Genomic DNA, 18,662 nt, shown 5'->3' with positions numbered 1-18,662 from the left:
GACATGAAACACCTCAACTAACTACAATATGGTTTCAGTGCCGGGGCCATGACCTTTCCTAATGCAGTGTATGAAAGTAGCCCTCATGAGTTGGCAGGCCAAGATTAAAAATCCAATTGTGTACAAATGAAAATGTGTAAGGCAGAGAGGTAACGACGGTATGTGTGAGGGAGGGAGAGAGAGAGTGAGACAGTAGTAGAATAAGAGAATAAAAGAATAAAGTGTTTAATTTATCACCAAGTGAGAAAAAAGCCCATTCATCTATAATCCATTAATCTGGAACACTTGTGAGAGCCCGATTCGAGTCTCTTTCTCACTGACTTATGACAAACTGAGCAAATCACTGGGAGCAGAAAAAAGAAGCACCGAACAGGCGGCACAGCCCACACTGTAAAAAGTACGGCCCTGCTCTCTGCTCACACATGCAGAGGTGCATTTGCTCTTGGTGCCAAGAACATGCAAAATGGCACTTCTTTACCAGGATCAAGCGGGCGACACCAAGCAGCTCTGATTTCAGACTGTTTTTAAAGAAATTAATGTCAATGTTTGTTTGCCAAAATAGATACGGTTAAATTTGCTTGATAGTAGCATTTTTAGCACTGTAACAAGCGAGGCAGTGTTTTAAAAAAAATTACGTCTCAGTAGCAAGAATGTAAGTTTTTCTTGGACAATTTCTCATAGAGCCATATGAGTTTGGAGGGTGCTAACTGTGATAAATTAGAAAACACTTTGGAGGCAATTACAAAAAAAATGAACAATGGTGACAAACAGCTACACAGTTACTGAAAATACTCAGCGCAAATCTATTTTATTCATGCAAAGGATGCTGAGAAGCTCTTTGAATATTGTCACACTTCTACAGTACAATGGGCATTTTGTATCAGCTTTTAGGCACAGTCTTTCCTACATGGGCTATACTCCATAGTATGGGAGAATAGCAAGAATGTTTTCAAAGTGAGCTTTAAATTTCCATCACTTTTATCAGTGCTGGCTGCTCAATGTAATAGAAAACAATAGAAAGATTCAGGGAGAAGGTAATCGGCTGCTGCATGATGAGCCAAGGGATCCAGGGGCTCCTTGACTAGCTAAGATAAGGCCGACTCATCCCACAACACCCACTGCCAGAGTTCAGGATCATGGATTTTTCCACACTGAAGGGCACTGCCAGCTCACTGAGTTATCAAAAATTCCTTTCAGTAGAAAACTATACACACACCCCTAAACACAGAAAGACAAACAGAAGGTGGACAATAAGAAGACTTTACGTGAGACCAAACCACCACAAGTCTTAAATGACTGATTTTGTCTTCAGTCACTTGCAGTAAAGAACACTAAAAACACATTGCTGAGCACATTCATATTTAATGTCTCTCTTGAGTTGTGGGTTCACTTAATGGCCTGATCATTTGATATCTTCTCTCACTACCAGCTATCACAGCCAGACATGGCTAAGCTGCAAATTTAAATGAGGTCTCTATGGTTTATACAAGAGTTTCACCTGTTTTTGTATACTGCCTTTGCCATAGTTTGGGGTAAACAATATGTAGACATGGAACCATCGTGCAGAGACTGGTGGCCATGGTGGACCCCTTTGTATTAACTGAGCATCATTTAAGCACCAAAGTCTATCTGAGTATTGTTGCTGTCCCTGTTCATCCCGTTATGACTACAGCGTACTGGTCTCTGATGGCTGCTTCTAGTAAGATAATGTGCCATGTCACAAACTTCAATTCATCTAAAGCTTCTTCTTCCTCCTAGCGTTTTTCCCGCTCGGTTGCAGGGTCCGCTTTTCTGCAAAGTCGTCTCCACTTGGGTCGGTCAAGGGCGTCGGTCAGATCGGCTTCGATCTTCTTCACGTCGTCCTTGATTCGGTCCATCCATCTCCGCTTTGGTCTGCCTCTAGGTCGACGTCCTTGGGGGCTGAGCCGCAGTGTTGTTCTCACCACGGAGTTCTCATCGCTCCGTACCACATGTCCGTACCACCGCAGCCTCGCTTCTTGCATCTTATCTGTGATTGGCGCGATTCCCATCCTCTTTCTAACGTCGGTGTTCATGACGTGGTCCCATCGTGTTAGGCCTAGGCACCATCGCAGCATCCGCATTTCCATCGTGTGAAGGGCTTGTTCGTGCTTTGCGGTGGCTGGCCAGCACTCGGATCCATAGAGGGCGATGGGGCGCACTACACTCTTGTAGATCTTTGACTTGAGGCGATTGGGCATTCTTCGGTCACACAGGACGCCGGTGACTTGGCGCCATTTCATCCACGCTGCGTTGATCCTGGCTCGTACATCTAGTAGGATATCGCCGTCATTGCTGATCATCGATCCGAGGTATTTGAAATGAGGTACTTTCGCCAGATCTTCTCCATCGACGCTGATCGTGCCGTCGGTCTGGGGGCCAGCCTCTAAGTATTCGGTCTTGTTGGTGTTGAGCCTCAGGCCGAAGTCAGCTAGGCGAGTCTTCCACTGCTGCGTTTGGTATTGCAGTTCTATTCGCGATTCATCGGCCAGGAAGACATCGTCGGCGTAGAGAAGTGTCCAGGGATGGGGTGACTGGAGATCCGCCGTCGCAGTGTCCATGCAAAGGATGAAGAGCAGCGGGGAGAGTGCTGAGCCTTGGTGGACGCCCACATTGATGTTAAAGGGCGGCGATGTTCCCACTGGGCTTCTGACCACGCTGGTGACTTGTCGGTAGAGGAGCTTTGTCCAGTTGACGTAGGCTTCAGGAACTCCATGTGATCGCAGGGAGTGCCAGATGAGGTCGTGTGGGACACGGTCAAACGCAATTCATCTAAAGCTGGTTTCTTGAATTAGACAATGAGTTCACTGTGCTCATGTACATTTGGGAATGGGAAATTCAGGAATGCTTCCAGCACTGTTGTATCTATGTTGCAAAATATTAAGGCACTTCTAAATGTAAAACTGGGTCCTACCAGGCAGAATTGACTGGCTCTGAGGATTTTAATTCAGTCACCTGTGAAATTTTCGAATGATCGTAACAACACGATCCCTCCACCCTTTCTGGCATCATTTAGGGGACGTGTGACCTTCTGAAAACAGCAACTCAACATTTCCACGTCCATATGTCCAGCTCCTCTATAGAGAGCAGCTGCTCATACAGAACAGGCCAACAGCAAATGGAATCAATTAAAGGAATTATGTGGCGAGCTGGAAATGTTTTAAACAGCGAAGAAAAAAATCTCTTCAGAGTGACAGCAACAAACTGCCAACCTGATCTCTCTCTCTCTAACAGGATTACGACAGACAGCTCTCCTCCTCCACCTGATCTCTGCTCCTGTTTCTTTATGCATCTCTCTGCTGCTTCCTCTGATACTTTCAGACTTCATTTCTCCTTCTTATTCACCGCTTTTATTGCCCTCTCCCCCCAACATCCTCTTTCCTTTTCCCCTCCCCTCTACCCCATACTTTCTATCCCTCCATCCTTTTCTCCCCCTCTCTCTGACACACAAACTTGTCAACATGCTTTCTGTCACCTCCTGAGACCTGATATAAAGTCAGAGGGGAACAAAGGGACAGGAGCGATGACCCACGTGAATCACCACTGCTTATGCACGAGCACAAACAGCAGCTATATACTGACTACATTTCTAAGATGTACTGTGTTGTCGGACCTCTTCAAAATCTGCATTTCCAGTAATTCTGAAAATACAGATTCGTCCTTGACTTACACAACATAAGCATTCAGTGCATCACTAACAGATGAGAAAGTCCTGTGAATACTGCCCACAGCTTTTATGCACTTTTAGACTTTCCCGTCACTACTGGTACATCCTTTGAACTTCAAAGGAGTCATATGAATTTGCAATAATAATGCAGTTGTATCAAAATTATTGGTAATCCTTGATATCAGGCAAATGGACAAAAGCAGGTTTCCTATGTGACTGAACTGATTTATCAGTGTCAAATGATAACTGTTCCTAAGGCTTCAGTTCCACAGGCCTAGAGCCCATTTTCATATTCATATTCATATAAACAATTTTTATACAATTATACAAGCTTTATAAAAGCTTTTATGCTCACTATGAACAGTTTTACTGTTACAAGAGGCTTTAAGTATGTGTCATTGTCTTAGACTATCATCCTGGCATGAAAGCTTCCCCATTAAACAGCTGTCTCTAACTGCTAGCATTACCCTGATCTCTAAAAATATCCAAAATCAGTTTCTGTCCACGTGTGAAATCCTAATGCAAATGAAGAGAGCATTTTATCTTTCATCTGCAGCTAATACAAAAGCATTATGGGCTAGTAATGAGCTAGTTAGCATGCCAAGCTAAATAGCTAAAACTATCTTACACATACAGTTTAATCATTACACTCCAGTATGCCCACCAAAAGATGCCACCCTTCAAAGAAAGAACCCTGGTCTGTAGATCCCTGGGCGCACTGCCTTGTGACGAAATTCAAACCCTGATGCTAGTGTAGCACATGATTTTCAAAATTAAAAACAATCTAGCACATAACAGCAGGGTGCAAGATGCTAGCAGGCTGGGCATACATGGAACATCATAACTAAGTGGCCGGCATAGTGTACAGAAACATCTGTGCCGAATACGGCCTGGAAGTCGCAAAGTCAAAATGGAAGATGCCCCCAAGGGTGGTGGAGAGTGACCGAGCTAAGGTCCTGTGGCACTTGCAGATACAGACGGGTGGAAATGATGGTGGCTAACCAACTGGACATAGTGGTGGTAGACAAACAGAAGAAGACGGCTGTAGTGATCGATGTAGCGGTTCCGAATGACAGCAACATCAGGAAGAAGGAACACAAGAAGCTTGAGAAGTACCAAGGGCTCAGAGAAGATGGGGAGGGTGAAAGTAACAGTGGTCCCAGTGGTAATCGGAGCACTAGGTGCGATGAGAGCTAGGCAAGTGGCTCCAGGAGATCCCAGGAACAACATCGGAGATCTCTGTCCAGAAGAGCGCAGTCCTGGGAACAGCTAAGATACTGCGCAGGACCCTCAAGCTCCCAGGCCTCTGGTAGAGGACCCGAGCTTGAAGGATAGACTGCCTGCAGGGGCAAGAGGGGAATTTTATATATATTTCCTGCTATGATTCACACAGAGCCTTTTTTGGGAATATGCCATTACCAGTAAAGGATATTTTAAATAATTTCCTAATGAAATATTCATACATCATTTAATTAAGACCTGATTTAACTAAACGTGCCCTGGACACAGGAGATCTGACAGGATGTATCTCACACATCCAGCTTCCATGTCATACTGTGTAGATCTGAACACAATTAGCGCTCATCTCTCATTAACATGCCCAGGCTGGTATTTTGTTTATTCCTGCCTGTTCAGTCAGCTGCACCCTGGAGAATGTCAGCTGTCTAACTAATGCTCATACTGGTAGATCCTCAATCCTGCCTTGACAGCATCCTGCACAGTCCCCTCTGTACACTGACCCTCCAGGAGGTTGAAATATTCACACACTGAAAATCCACAGCAGCTACAAACATGGCTGGCTTTGTGGCGAACCATTTCACCTTCGAATGCACCCTGTTCTTTTCCTCATACTTTCCCAGGATACTGCATTCACCTTCAGATGATCTACTGGGTTAAGTTCCAAATCCAAAGGAAAAATAACTGCAGTGAGGTTAAGAGCAACTTCAAGTTTTCAAGTTTTAGGTTTTGTTTTACTGATGCTGGTGGGTTTTATTATCCATTTCAGCAGATTCTCTCATCAGGGACTCTTCATGACTCTTCCACTCAATAACTGGATATAACAAGGAGATGCTGGAATCAATCAAAAACGTTATTTTAAAAAAAAAAGAAAAATTGATTTGCTGTCAGATATTGTTCTGAAACATATGTGGAGTGTGTGGGTGTTCATCTCGTGGTAGTAAAAGTCCCTTCAGGCATAAATTTTTTAGTATTTGGTATGTTGTTTATCTCAGCTGCTTTGGCATTTTTCTATCACTGAACACAAACAGATAATAACAGATGGAAGGGGCACAGTAAAGTTGCAGAGTAAAGTCGATTTACTCACAATTAGCCCGAGGGAATCAGATGATGAAATTAAGGTGCACTCCTGAATCAGAGTAGGGTTGTTTGGTAATTTAATGAACTCCTTTAGATGTCACCCCCCAACGCTGCGTATAAATAATTCTTCACTGAATTAATCAATGGCCGCCCAAAAGGAATTATCAGAGAATTTTTGCGTAGGGCTTAATTCTGTCTGATAAGCTAGTGGCTGGAATAAGGTTGGATCCAGGAAAGGTGATCCAACTGTTTCTGGAGGGTAAAGCTTAAGTTCACTCCAAACAATGACACTTTGAAAAGGAAAGCATGAAAGAAGGAAGAACCCCTTCCAAAAAATGACCTTAGTCCTCCCCAGTTTGTCCTCACCAATAAAACTGCTCACATTGTTTCATTCGCAGCGTGAGGACAGGCAGGAAATGATCAGAGCTGTGGCTTTTGTTCTCGTTCCGTCCATAAATAAACACTTCTGAACCGAGACTCATTCGAGTTCACCGACAGTGATACTTTCTGCCAGGACTTTGAATAATTTAATAGCCTGCATTCCTCTCCTGACCAGATGTGTTTGTGAGGGAGAGAAAGGAACGGATACAAGTAACCAGAAGGAGGAATCAAAGGAGAGCATCAGCGAGTGATACAAAAACAGTGAGACAAAGTGGGACAGAGATAAAGAGTCCTCTGTTGTTGTGCTCGGTTTTCATTATCCTTCATTGTCGAGAACAATATGAGAGTGCTGCAGCGGGGAGCAGAAATTGGCCGGAGAGGGTGGACTGGTGATGCGTTTGCCATTGTTTTCTAAGTATTATTAACTCATTGTTTCACAGATCTGCAAGGGACATTATATTACCCTGCACAGTAGCACAATGTTGGTCTACTCAGTAATTTCCCAACCCTATAATTGGGTGTTCATTAAGCTACTTGCACATTAGTCCTTCCTGTGAAGACTACAAAAACAACTCGTCTCCGAAAGGAAGAAAAGGGAGAGCAGTCAGATAGCAAAGCAGGGATCTGTGAAACACTGGGAACAATTAAGTAGATTACACATTTTCCTTCATTGCTGTTCCAGATCAATCAAATGTGCTGTGGTTGAATCATTTATTAGTCATCAGTATATAATATCAGCCACCCTGTTAACTGCTCTGTTTCTATCTGGCCGTATGTGATGCAGCGCGCCAAAAGCTGGCCAGAAATGCAGACTGAGAATTTCTGCACACAAACAACAGCAATGATGCAATCAAGAAGTGGAAGAACTTTTTAGTGTTTCCAGTATTTGTTATCCCAACTTCCCTGTCTGCAAACATCTCAAAATTATATCTGTAGAATGTTTTTCTTCATCAGTTTCAGACGCCAAAACTGCAAATAAATAAGGCAACACTTTGCTCCAAATTCTCGTCCAGAAAACCTCTCGGCAATGACGGGAAACACCCGAATCAACAGCTGCTCGGGCCAGTCAGCCATTGAAATTTGCTCCCCCAGTGATGCTGGAGACTTCTTGTCTTTAGCATGCAGACATGGATTGTGATCACTTGATGTTTTCCTTTTCATTAGAGGTTTAGTCATTTATGACATCCCACAACTTGATCCATTTGCAGATTTACTAAACTACAATCAGTCAAATAAAAAACACAACAAATTAAATCTGCTATTTGCAAATTTTGAAATTTGAAAAATAGTAAATAGAAAAAAAATGTATTGAATTAATTAACCGAATTATTGCAACTACAAGACTAGTCTTGCAGTATCTGCTGCACCTGAGTGCTGGAGCGGTTAGTGCAGATCCATTTGCATATTAGGCCCGCGCATACTAGCAAAAACAAAGATGGAGAATTCAGTCGAACCATCTAAACCACTTAGCTGTCTTAGAGTTGCAGCTGGGCTCGAGCCAATCCCAGCTGTCATAGGGTGAAAGGTGGAGCACAATCTGGATAGGTTGCCAGTATTAGAATTATGAGTCATGGAGAGAGATTTCATGGAAATGAAAAAGCCTTCGAAATATTTGCTTTTGCTGATCACTGATGAGTTTTTCTTGGGGTTCAGTCAGTGAGTAAAGGTCTTTTTTTCTCCCCCTCAAATCAGATCAGTTTTGCCTTTCAGTGGAAATAAGCAGTCCATTCTCTCTTCAGCTTTTTGGCAGCCAGAGATGAAGAAACAGACAGATACAGTGTGACAGCACAAACTGTAGATTTATAGATGTGCCGTGACAGTGACAGCTTCACCGACAGACACATTAACTTGCTCGAGCCCCGAGGGAAAGCTCCTCATGTTGTCTGAAAAACAGCCCACATTCGACACCACAGGGTAGCACTTTAACAATACAGCAACACGTACTCAGCTGAAATTATTGCAATGGTTACTTTATAGATTTGAGATCAATAAAAATTTCTATAATTCATGTACGATCTTTGTGAAAGCCTGTGTCCTAAAAAAAAAAGAATTGCAAAGCAAATGGAGGAGTAACTTTTCAAACTGATATGGTCATTATGTGGGTAGATTTTATTTAATTTTTTTACATGAGTGTGTTTATGTGTGACTGTGCACATTTAAGAGTCAGTTTGAGCCGTGATATTCCTCTGCCGTGTCAGATTTCAAGTGCGTCTGTGTTTCTGTGTTTGTGTGCTCACTCAAGTTTTGCTATAGCAGCACTGAGGCAGCAAATTAAGCAGCTCCCGCTTGGGTAAAGATCACAGGGACAATATTGGCAATCTGAAGTGAACAAGTGGCACCTTTGGCCTTTCGAAGTCACAATTAAAGAAAACTCTTTCCCACTTTATTTTGCCGTGGCTTTGATGTGTTATGGGGAGCAGAGGCCGTTGATTAAAGGTCACAATTATTTCCTTCTTTTTCCTTGGAATTTCTTTTCCTTTCCTTACATATTTATATTATGTACAAAACTCTTCAGCGACCCCTCATTTCTATTTCGCTTCCAGGACACCGACAATACAGTAATTCTCCAGGCTTTCTGGAGGTCTTTCACCTTTTTCTTTGGACACTGGCTGCTTTTCATAGATTTTCAGTCCAGTCTTAGTACCACCATTTTGGAAGTTATCTCCTCCTACTTAGGGACCTATCTTGACATAAATACCATATTTTTCGGACTATAAGGTGCACTGGATTATAAGCTGCACTCTTAATGTATGGGTCTGTTTTCATACATAAGGCACACCAGATCATAAGGTTCATTAAGAAACAAAACAGTCAGATAAGTCAAACTTTCATTCTTCTTGCTTCCTCCACTTCTGTACCATTGATTCATTAATGTTGAATTCTCTCGCTGCTCTATTACTGTATTGTTGCAGTATATTAATGACTAACCTCATATTGTGGATGGGTTGTCTCAGTTGTTCTCCTGACTGAAGTTTGGTCCCTTTACAGCATCCTGCCAAGCGATTGGATTTATCCTTAACCATCAGGAACCGTCATGTTAAGTTTTATCGAGTGGAAAAAAGTTGGCGTTCATCCTCCAGCTTTACTGTGTTTATGTTATGCTAACATAGCTGTGTCGCTAGCGCTCACGTAGCACATCATTATATACCAGCTAGTTCAACTTCAGTAACCCTACAAACGTCACTGCTGTTTAGTTTTCTGCCTTCATTTATGTTGGAAGTGATAGCAGAGCTGTACGTTTTAATTTGTTCAGAAATCTCTCAGTCAGAACATGCTATATCATGTTTAGGTGGAAACTAGCGAGCTAACGTCCTGCTAACTCTGTTAAATTTAATACATTCTGTTTTCATGGATGCCTGGATGTTAAACTTATTTGTTACACCTGGTAAAGCAGCAAAGCTGATCATTTTATTAAAGATGGAAGAATTTAGACAATTTTTAACTCTCAGTGTTGCCGCAGTGCTCATTTGACTTTGGGACCTGAAGCTAAGCTTGGACCCAGATTACTCCGCGAGGCTCCTGACTACGGTAGCCGTAGTGCTCCGACAATCCATCAACCGGTGCGGCTTCATAGCTCACCAAAGTCGTACTAAAATATTTTTGGACAGATTTTTGAGCAGCGTGTACCACATAAAATCGGTTTGAGGTCAGTAAGCACAACCAGAATTCATACATAAACCGCAGAGGATTATAAGGTGCACTGTCGATTGTTGAGAAAATTAAAGGATTTTAAGTGCGCCTTATAGTGCGGAAAATACAGTTGTCCCTAAGGCACTATGAGTGCCAACATCTATTTGGCATATAAAATACTTTATACAAATCACACAATCATTGGACAGTTCCGTTTATCAGCAATAGAAGACTTACAGAACAAAGGGGTTCGCTAGTTGATGGAATTACAAACAAAGATATGAAAACCGGTCCAAATTATGAACATCAGATTTTCAGCCACCAAACAATAATATCTGGAAAGTATCTGATTGGGAACAGCTTCATTTTTCAGCACAACACTGGAAATGCAGTAAAAGCATACCTGGATAGAAAACCATACGATGGAACACAATCAGTCATGGATTGGCCTCCCCAGAGCCGAAGAACAAAGATTGTCATACCAAATATTGACTTTCAAGCTCATTAGAATTGTACAAACTCTGTTTATCCCTTACATATTTCAATAAATCACTCCACCAGTTTCTCTTTTCCATAGAAATGTGTAAAGAAATGAAGTCGTGGCTCAAGACTTTTGCACATTACTATAATTCATCACTTCCACGAATTGTTTCCCCAACAAGAACAGTAAAAATATTCAGATTTTTAAAATACTGCAAAATGTTGTAACCTTTAAAGTCATTGTCTTGAAGCTCGTTTTGAAATAGACTCGTTCTTTGAAGCTACATTCACTGGATCATATATACTGATGCCAGAGATGAAAGAGAGCAGCTTCTTTGACTAAAAAAAAGCCCCCCAGAAGATCTTTTTTTCCATAACTCATAAAATATTTTCGTAAGTAAAAAAGGAAATAGAAGAGACCGTATCTGCAGTTCTACCTTTGAAGCTGCAGGAAGCCAGCTAAACCGCCTTACACTAATCCAGGTAGATCCTTCATAATACCTCTTTGTGTTAAACAGTTACCGCAGTCATCAGCCATACAAACACTCAATCCAGCCTCCTTACAGGTCACACATGTATGCTGTGAAGGTCCCTGAAAAGAGCAAAGAGCATAATCCATCCTGTGCTCAAAAGATTGCAGTGCTTACTGTTTGTCTGGTATATGATACTTACATTTATTAAACATGAAATCTTTGCAGTTTCTAACAATGTTTGAATTACAATGTGGTTCATAATGTAAGCTCAATATTTCTTTATTACCACAATCTAATTTTCTTCTGAGACTAAAAGTGGAAAAGTTTCAAAAACTGCTTCTACTTTTCTATTATATATGTTGCTTGAAATTGGGGCACATTTATTATGTAATCAAATTTTTGACACTCATAGCCTGCAGGGAGCTGCGAAGGGCACCACAACAACATGTCATGTGACAAAAACCAAATGTGAAAGATGGAAAAAAAAGAAAACTTTCCCCAAAGTCTGCACTTGGCCTCAATCTGCTTGTTTTCTTGTGTAAATCCAAGCAGACTCTAACACTGCAAACAGTGCGATGTCTGCGAAAACATTCCCTACAGCCTGCCACTTGGGCTCAAACACAGAAAGTAAAAGCTAATGACCAACAATCTGCACTGTAACCAGTATCCCAGTGAAAACTTTAGGCTTGTGACCGCAAAGAGAAAAAGGTCTGTTCTGTAAAACAATAATATAAACATGTAATTGTGAGCTATAGAGACAGGCATTTCAGTCTTTAATGTGCCAAATCAAACGTCTTCTTTAAAAAATGCACATACTTCCTGTGTAGTCAGTAGAAGCACTAATCCATCTTTTGATTTCTGCCACACAAGTTGCAACATGCGCACATTTATCACGGCGACGTGAGGTGAGAAGGAGAGTGAATCTTCAGCATGAGTGACTGCTCGCCTGCACAGCAAGCTCAGAGTCAGCATGTACTTAACTTGGTACTCTCCTCTGCATAACACCGTACCTACTGTTAACACTGGGGAGGCGGTCACATTGGGTGCAATCACCTGGACAGGCTCCGGAAGCAGGAACGCGCTTGTATCATTTTTTTCAGACACACAATCTAGTTTCAAAACTGCATCACAAAACAAATGACAGACTACACTGTTGTGTAGGAATCCTAAAGGTTACTTGTGGAGATGTCACCAGACAGATTCGACACCAAAATACTGAGTACTTGTTTTTGTTTGGTCCATAGCATAGCTAATGAGGTGGGAAGTCTTCAGACAAAAAACAACAAGAAGAGCAAAAAAGTTGGGAAGAAGAAGGTGAGGAAGAGGAAAAGGCACAAGATGAAGAATAAGAACATGAAAAAAAAGAACAAGAAGAAAACGATGAGAAATACAAGAACAATAATAAGAGGAAAAACTACAGGTGGAAGACGGCGATTAGTGCAGGTGCTGTGAAAACGCTGCTAAAGCCGTGTCTGCTTTGGAAGTATCCTGCATATCGAATCAAATTGGGTATCAAGAATCACGTAACTGGTCCACTGGTACTACATTTCTGGTATTGTGACAGGGATTCGGTACACGTCACCGAATAACCTTGTCACAAAGCCTTAAGACCAAAAAGTGTGTAGCTGTCAAAAACATGCAAGGCCTGCACTGTAACAGTGACTTAACTACTTTATGTAAAACTGACAGCTAATGGCAAAACACACAGCAGAGACAAATAAATTTAAATATGAATACGAATGCCATGAGGGCTGGGTTTCTCCCCTGCACCACCGGGCATTAAAAAGCCAAGAGCCCAAAATACAAATAACTGCTGAGTCAGTGAGATACACAGTAGCAGGTTAAGTGTGCAATGTTAAACCTCTGTTATGTTTCGCATGCTGCACACTGAGCAATGCATGTGACTGTCTACAACCATGAGGTTCAGTGTAACGCATGCTAGTCTACACAGGGATGTGAATAAAAACCAACCATGTTTGCCTGAATGTTTCCAATTTAACCGGCGAGGCACAGGGAGTCACTACTGCAAGGAAAAGCTTTGATATATACACACACAAACATACAAGCAGGCGCATACACCCACAGCACAGCCGCACAAATGCTGGAATCCTCAGTGGAGGAACATCAAACAACAACAGGTACTGTTAGAATATGGCCAAATGCACTCACCACACTCATGAGGGTCGATCAGATCTCCTTTGTACAGAGAGGTTAGACTGCTCTCTCGCTCTCTCTCTCTCTTCCTTTGTGTTACATTTTTTTTTTTTTAAAAGGTCCCCACGCTCATGCTGTGTGTATCGCTACAACCTCTTGTTGAGGCTCAGGTAGAGGGTAATTCGTTAGTGTAGTATGTTTGTGTGTATGTGAGCTCAAGTGTGTCTTAGTGTGCCTAATCCCTGCTGAGTAGAGTGGGTGCTAGGCAGCAAATGCTCACTGGAGAGTTGGAAGCACAAAGCAGGGGTTCAAATGAGATTATATGTGTCGATGGCCTGTTTTCTTATGGTTTTGTCGAGGGTCCTTGTAAACTCCACAGTCTGGCATTGTGAAACTATTAAGTTGCAGTGATACAGATTAAGCCACAGTGGTAGTCTACAGTGTCATCACCACATCATCTGCATGCAAGTGCTCACTTATTAATAATCATACTATTACACTTTTTCAAGCTGCAACTGCATGCCCACTCATGTCCACATGTATTGATCACACTCTCCTGTGACTGAACAGTGTGGGAGGCGAGGGCTGATGATTATTTCACGTTAAATTAGATGAGCAGTAACAGAATCACAGCATGCAAGGCTGAGCAAACTGCAGTGCTGAAAACGGCCACTTGAGGCCTGCTCCAAAAGTTATTCTCTATTAGACTCATATTGTAAACATCTGTTTTTGTTTATTGCTATAAGCCTATATAATTACTTGTACTGTCCAGTAGAGGGCTCTGGCGCTTAGTCACCGACAAGCTGCACTTCCAGCTAAGACCGGACTTGTGGTGCATGTGTGCCAGAATGCAGCTCTTAATGAAGGGTAAAGCGGCGTGATACCAGACTGTGACTGAATTAACACATTGCAGCCCTTAGAAGGTGGCGCGAGGTACATGTTTTAATTGCTAAGTTGATATTTCGTTGATTTATATTTGAGTTTGTATTAATAATAAGCATCTAAGAAGATGTGTTTTGTTTTTTCTGTTTAGTTTTTATGGTGCACCTCAGCACTGTTAGATTCTGAATGGAAGTAAAAACACTGCACCCGTCGAGGTTCTCTCTATTCCTTCCTTGGTCTGGGGGACTGCTACACATATGTTAAAAGGCCCAAAATGACACGATTTGCAGCATGACTAATTTTTTAATAACTCCAACTGTATTAGACCTTAAAGTGGTGCATGTGAAGTCAGTTTGAATGACAGGTGGGTTTTGAATAGGCTGCTAGCTGTTTGCTAGCCTTCAGCTAAACTAAGTCACTAAAATGGCTGGGTCAGCTTTGCCTGTGGCTTTGGTTGCTTTCGCAGATTCTGCAATGCAAATAATATGTCTTGCTGTGTGATTAATGTAACTGCATTTTCCAGTTTTCATGGTTAATATTCTAGTATCTAGTCTACTATAGTCACATTGGCTGCATCCGTCTTTTATATACAGTCGATCATAGCCGGCAGGAAGTTCTGAAATAAAGCTTGAAAGTCTGTACTTACCTTGTAATTATTTAGCTTCTCCTAATGGTAAATGGCCTGTATTTGTATAGCACTTTTCTAGTCCCTAAGGACCCCAAAGCGCTTTACACAACCAGTCATCCACCCATTCACACACACATTCACACACTGGTAATGTGCTGGGGCTGAGCACATAATCGTGCTGCAGTGTTTGAGGACACAAATGTATTTGTGCAACAGTTGTGTGTGATGCACAACTGTTGTTGGAACATATTTTATGTCTTCACTTTAATTTAAACATCTGAATTGTTCCAAAGCTTCAGATTTTGAAAAATACTGCTCCATGCTTTTAGTCAGCCTTCAGTTAGTGACACAGAAAGTTTTGGCAAAGTGTTGTGTTACTTAACACGTGGCCGGGTAAATGAGTGGGCCACCATGAGATCAGACACATTATTAAAGTAAGCCAGTGGTAATGGATCTCTCAGACTACTGATTAATGTCCAACTTTACCTGCTACAGTGCTTTTACAATGGCTTCATTATTAAAAAATAAAAACAAGTGTTTACATTTTGTTCCTTGTTCAGCTCTTCAGGTCAAAAAATTCCTAAAGAACTCACTGAGATACTCCAGGACATGAACACGCACACAAACAGATGCACCATGAAGGTTTAAGTAGATTAGTGGGTTGCACGATGAGCCCTTAACAGTACTACTCCTAGACAGAGAGGCCAGCTACACAGACCAGCAAGCCCCAACTCTGAAGCGATGCCAAATAGTGCTCGGACTTATATCCAACAATGATGAGACAAACTATAGGACAGAGGTGCAACAACTAGAGTCATGGTGCCACGACAATAACTTGGTCTTAAACACCAAAAAGACCAAGGAGATCATTGTAGATTTCCGGAAGAGGGGTCATAACAACCATCTGCCTCTCTTCATTGGCAGTGAGGCGGTGGAGAGGGTGAGCAGTTTTAAATTCTTGGGGGTAACTGTGACCGGGGACCTGTCCTGGGGCAACCATATCACCTCAGTTGCACGGAAGGCCCAACAGCGCCTCTACTACCTGAGGAGACTGCGGAGCGCACACATTCCCAGATCTCTGATGTTGAACTTCTACAACTGTGCCATCAGCAGCGTTCTGACGTATGGATTTCTAGTGTGGTTCCCCAGCTGCACCAAGGCCGATCAGCAAGCACTCCAGCGGGTGGTGAAAGAAGCTGGCAGAATTATTGGAACAAGTCTGCCAGAGATCAGTAATATCTTCCCCACTCGCTGTCTGAGGAGGGTGCACAGTATCCTGCGGGACCAACATCACCCTGCGCGCCACCTTTTCCATCTGCTGCCCTCAGGGAGAAGGTACAGGTCTATACAGGCCAGAACATCCAGACTGGCCAACAGCCTGTATCCACAGGCTGTGAGGCTCCTGAACTCTCTGCCCCCCTCTCACGGACAATAACCATATCCAACTTCTTAATAGCAATGAACTGGTCTGCATTGGTGCATCATATCTTTATTCTCTTCCCCCTCCTGCCCCCCCCCCCCCCCCCCTCTTTCTTAAATAGATAACTATCATATCTGATATCATATCTCACAGTACAATAATATTGAATGGGTTGCATTGTTGTATTTTGTCATGTTTCTCAGGTCTTTGTCTGAATTTCTACGAACATTATTGCTAAGGATTGTCTTATTGCATTGGAGTCACACTGGGTTAAATATGTACACTTGGGTTTTAAGGGGTATTTATTATTTTCTTCTTTTTTTGGGTTGTATGGAAGCCCCAAACGCAATTTCATTGTTCTTGACAATGACAATAAATAAATAAATACTAAATACTAAAATACTAATGCTGTTAGGGATGGCAATAACCTAAAGGGGGTAGAGACAACCTTGTGAACAGACGGTTAGCTTGCTGAAAAAAACCCAGATTTGCTCTCTGAGCTCTCACAAAATCAGCCTGTGTCTTTTAAAAAGGGCATTTATTCATTGGTTTAGAAAAAGAAAGCATGCACATTAAAAATCCTTCTTAACAGAGCAACCTTTTTTTAAGTATAACATAAAACCTGATTAGTTTTCTTTTCCTTAATTGGAAGTGTTTGTTTAAATTTTCTATGTAGTTGGAAATTATCTGAGTGATGTTGTGATGTTTACCATTTTTATTTCCCAAGAAACTGAAGCCCAGAACTTCCAACCTAGTGAGGTCTGTTAGCTAATGGTGCATTTGCACAAACAGCCAAAGGACTGTGAGAGCAGCTACAGTGAGTGAAGGTTAAACACAAACACAAAAATACCCAGGGGCTACCCACCACTACCATATGCTTGGCCCAAGAGCAGCTGGGTTTCTTGAGTATCACACAAATTCAGCTGCTGCCCTAGAGCGTGCCTTAATTTGCTAGATTTTACCAATGCATTTAAAAGCACTTTTTTCTTTTTGTATTTCCAAGTTTTAAACATTTTATTCAAGAGGTGCAAAATAATTGATTGCACAAAAGAGAGTCAACAGCTGCTACAACGCATGCTTATTACAGGCTCAATCAGCCTGAATTTGTTCTGCAACTGCAAGATGACCAAAAGTTCAAAATCAGAATTTAAATAGTTATTCATTCTACTCTGAGTCTAGTCTTCATTATCAGTTAAGTATGCGCATATTAATCCCTCATAAAGATTTATTCAAAGACACTCTCTCCCTCTCACACACATATACACACACAGCACCACTAGATAACAGCCAGTGGCTAAGGACAAGATAAATTAAGTTCCTCTTGCTTCTTTAACAGCAAGCAAAGGGACAAGAATAAATTTAGGAGGGTAATTCTGTAAACACTCTGTCTGTGTACTGGAGAAAACCAAAGATAAGCTGCCAGTTGTTTTTGATGTCAACACGCTTACAAGAAAAGAAAAAGAAAAACTCTCCTGTCATGGTTGAGTCACATGTTGTTCTGTGGCTTCTTTGCCACAGAGGATACATAACATGTTTTCTGTGGCTCAGTTCAGAGGCTAAATTCCCCTGCAACTGCTAAAATACACACAGATGTGCAGAGATTAATTGGGCGTAAGTAACCCTTGTTGACCCTTCACTTTGGTCGTGTTTGACCACTGGGACTGCTCTGTCCACCTTTCAAAAAAACCAACCCTTTTCCTTACTCACAATGTGACCGAAAAACTGTGAAAAGGATGAAATTATGAAGGCTTTTCATGCCCCTGTATTCAGCGATTAAAATTCAGTTACCATATTGTAGTCACCGGGGTTTATTTGACACGCTGCAGCATATAAACACTCACACAAAATCAGTGCATCATTCATTTGTGCACCACTTCTCTTCGGCAGTTTCAAAATGATATTTTACAACCACATTCGGCCAAAATCGGGCTTCAGAGTTCCACAAAGCCACGCTTCTCAAAGGTAAATTTATCTCTGGGCCACTCTTATCTGACAATCCAAATGGGAGCATGTGTCAACAAAGAGGACATGTTGTTCTGCCATTTCTCTGTTATTCAGCCTTTATCTAACCAGACGGGTCCATTAAGATTGTTTTGATATGTGATTGATCCGTTCACAACACAGATTCAAGTTTGGCTTTTCTTTCCTGTGAAATAAATGGGATTTGGGAAGAAGGAACCAGACCCCGTCATCCGCTTCATCTGCAGCAGCCATCACCCACAGTCTTTTGCTGCTAAGAAAACCTATCAGACATCTGTCTTTGGCCGCCTGGAGACACGGAGACGGCAAGAAAGTTAGAGGAGTGATAATGAAGAAACAAGGACAGGAGCTAAGAGAGAGTGAGAGAGACAATTGAATATCTGGGGAAGAGGTTGAAAGGGAAAAGGGACTGTAATGTTTGCGTCTTTCCACTGCATTTCCCATCTGCTAATCAGCATTTTAACTCTGATTTTTACTTTATGAACCCTAATAACGACCCATAAAATGCGCCTCTCTGTCACTTCCTTTACAGTAAATGTTGGGAAAACTGATAGCGGAAAACTTGGTGGTATGTGCTGTGGAAAAAGCCTTAATTTTTCACTTAGAAAATGGGAAAGTAGGTGCAGAAATTCA

The 18,662-nt window shown here is 41.9% G+C and overlaps 1 protein-coding gene across 4 annotated transcripts in view; it reads right to left on the bottom strand.

Moving 5' to 3' along the window:
• Positions 1–13,437, bottom strand: part of sphkap (SPHK1 interactor, AKAP domain containing) — a 135,949-nt gene extending 122,512 nt beyond the window's left edge. For 3 of the 4 annotated variants that reach the window (XM_086261039.1, XM_086261038.1, XM_086261042.1), the window contains exon 1: positions 13,135–13,437. The gene's annotated coding sequence lies outside the window, so the exon portion shown is untranslated. The remainder of the gene's footprint in view (positions 1–13,134) is intronic. The other variant, XM_086261041.1, reaches the window with a different exon arrangement.
• Between the last annotated feature and the right edge of the window lie 5,225 nt (positions 13,438–18,662).

Source organism: Aulonocara sp. 'chitande type north' Nkhata Bay, linkage group LG14, assembly GCF_057382095.1.
Source record: "Aulonocara sp. 'chitande type north' Nkhata Bay isolate Kocher_YH1m ecotype deep benthic linkage group LG14, A_spYH_male_GT1.1, whole genome shotgun sequence".
Taxonomy (NCBI): Eukaryota; Metazoa; Chordata; class Actinopteri; order Cichliformes; family Cichlidae; genus Aulonocara; species Aulonocara sp. 'chitande type north' Nkhata Bay.
Note: the sequence above shows the minus strand (reverse complement) of the source record. Positions and strands in the feature narration are given on the sequence as shown.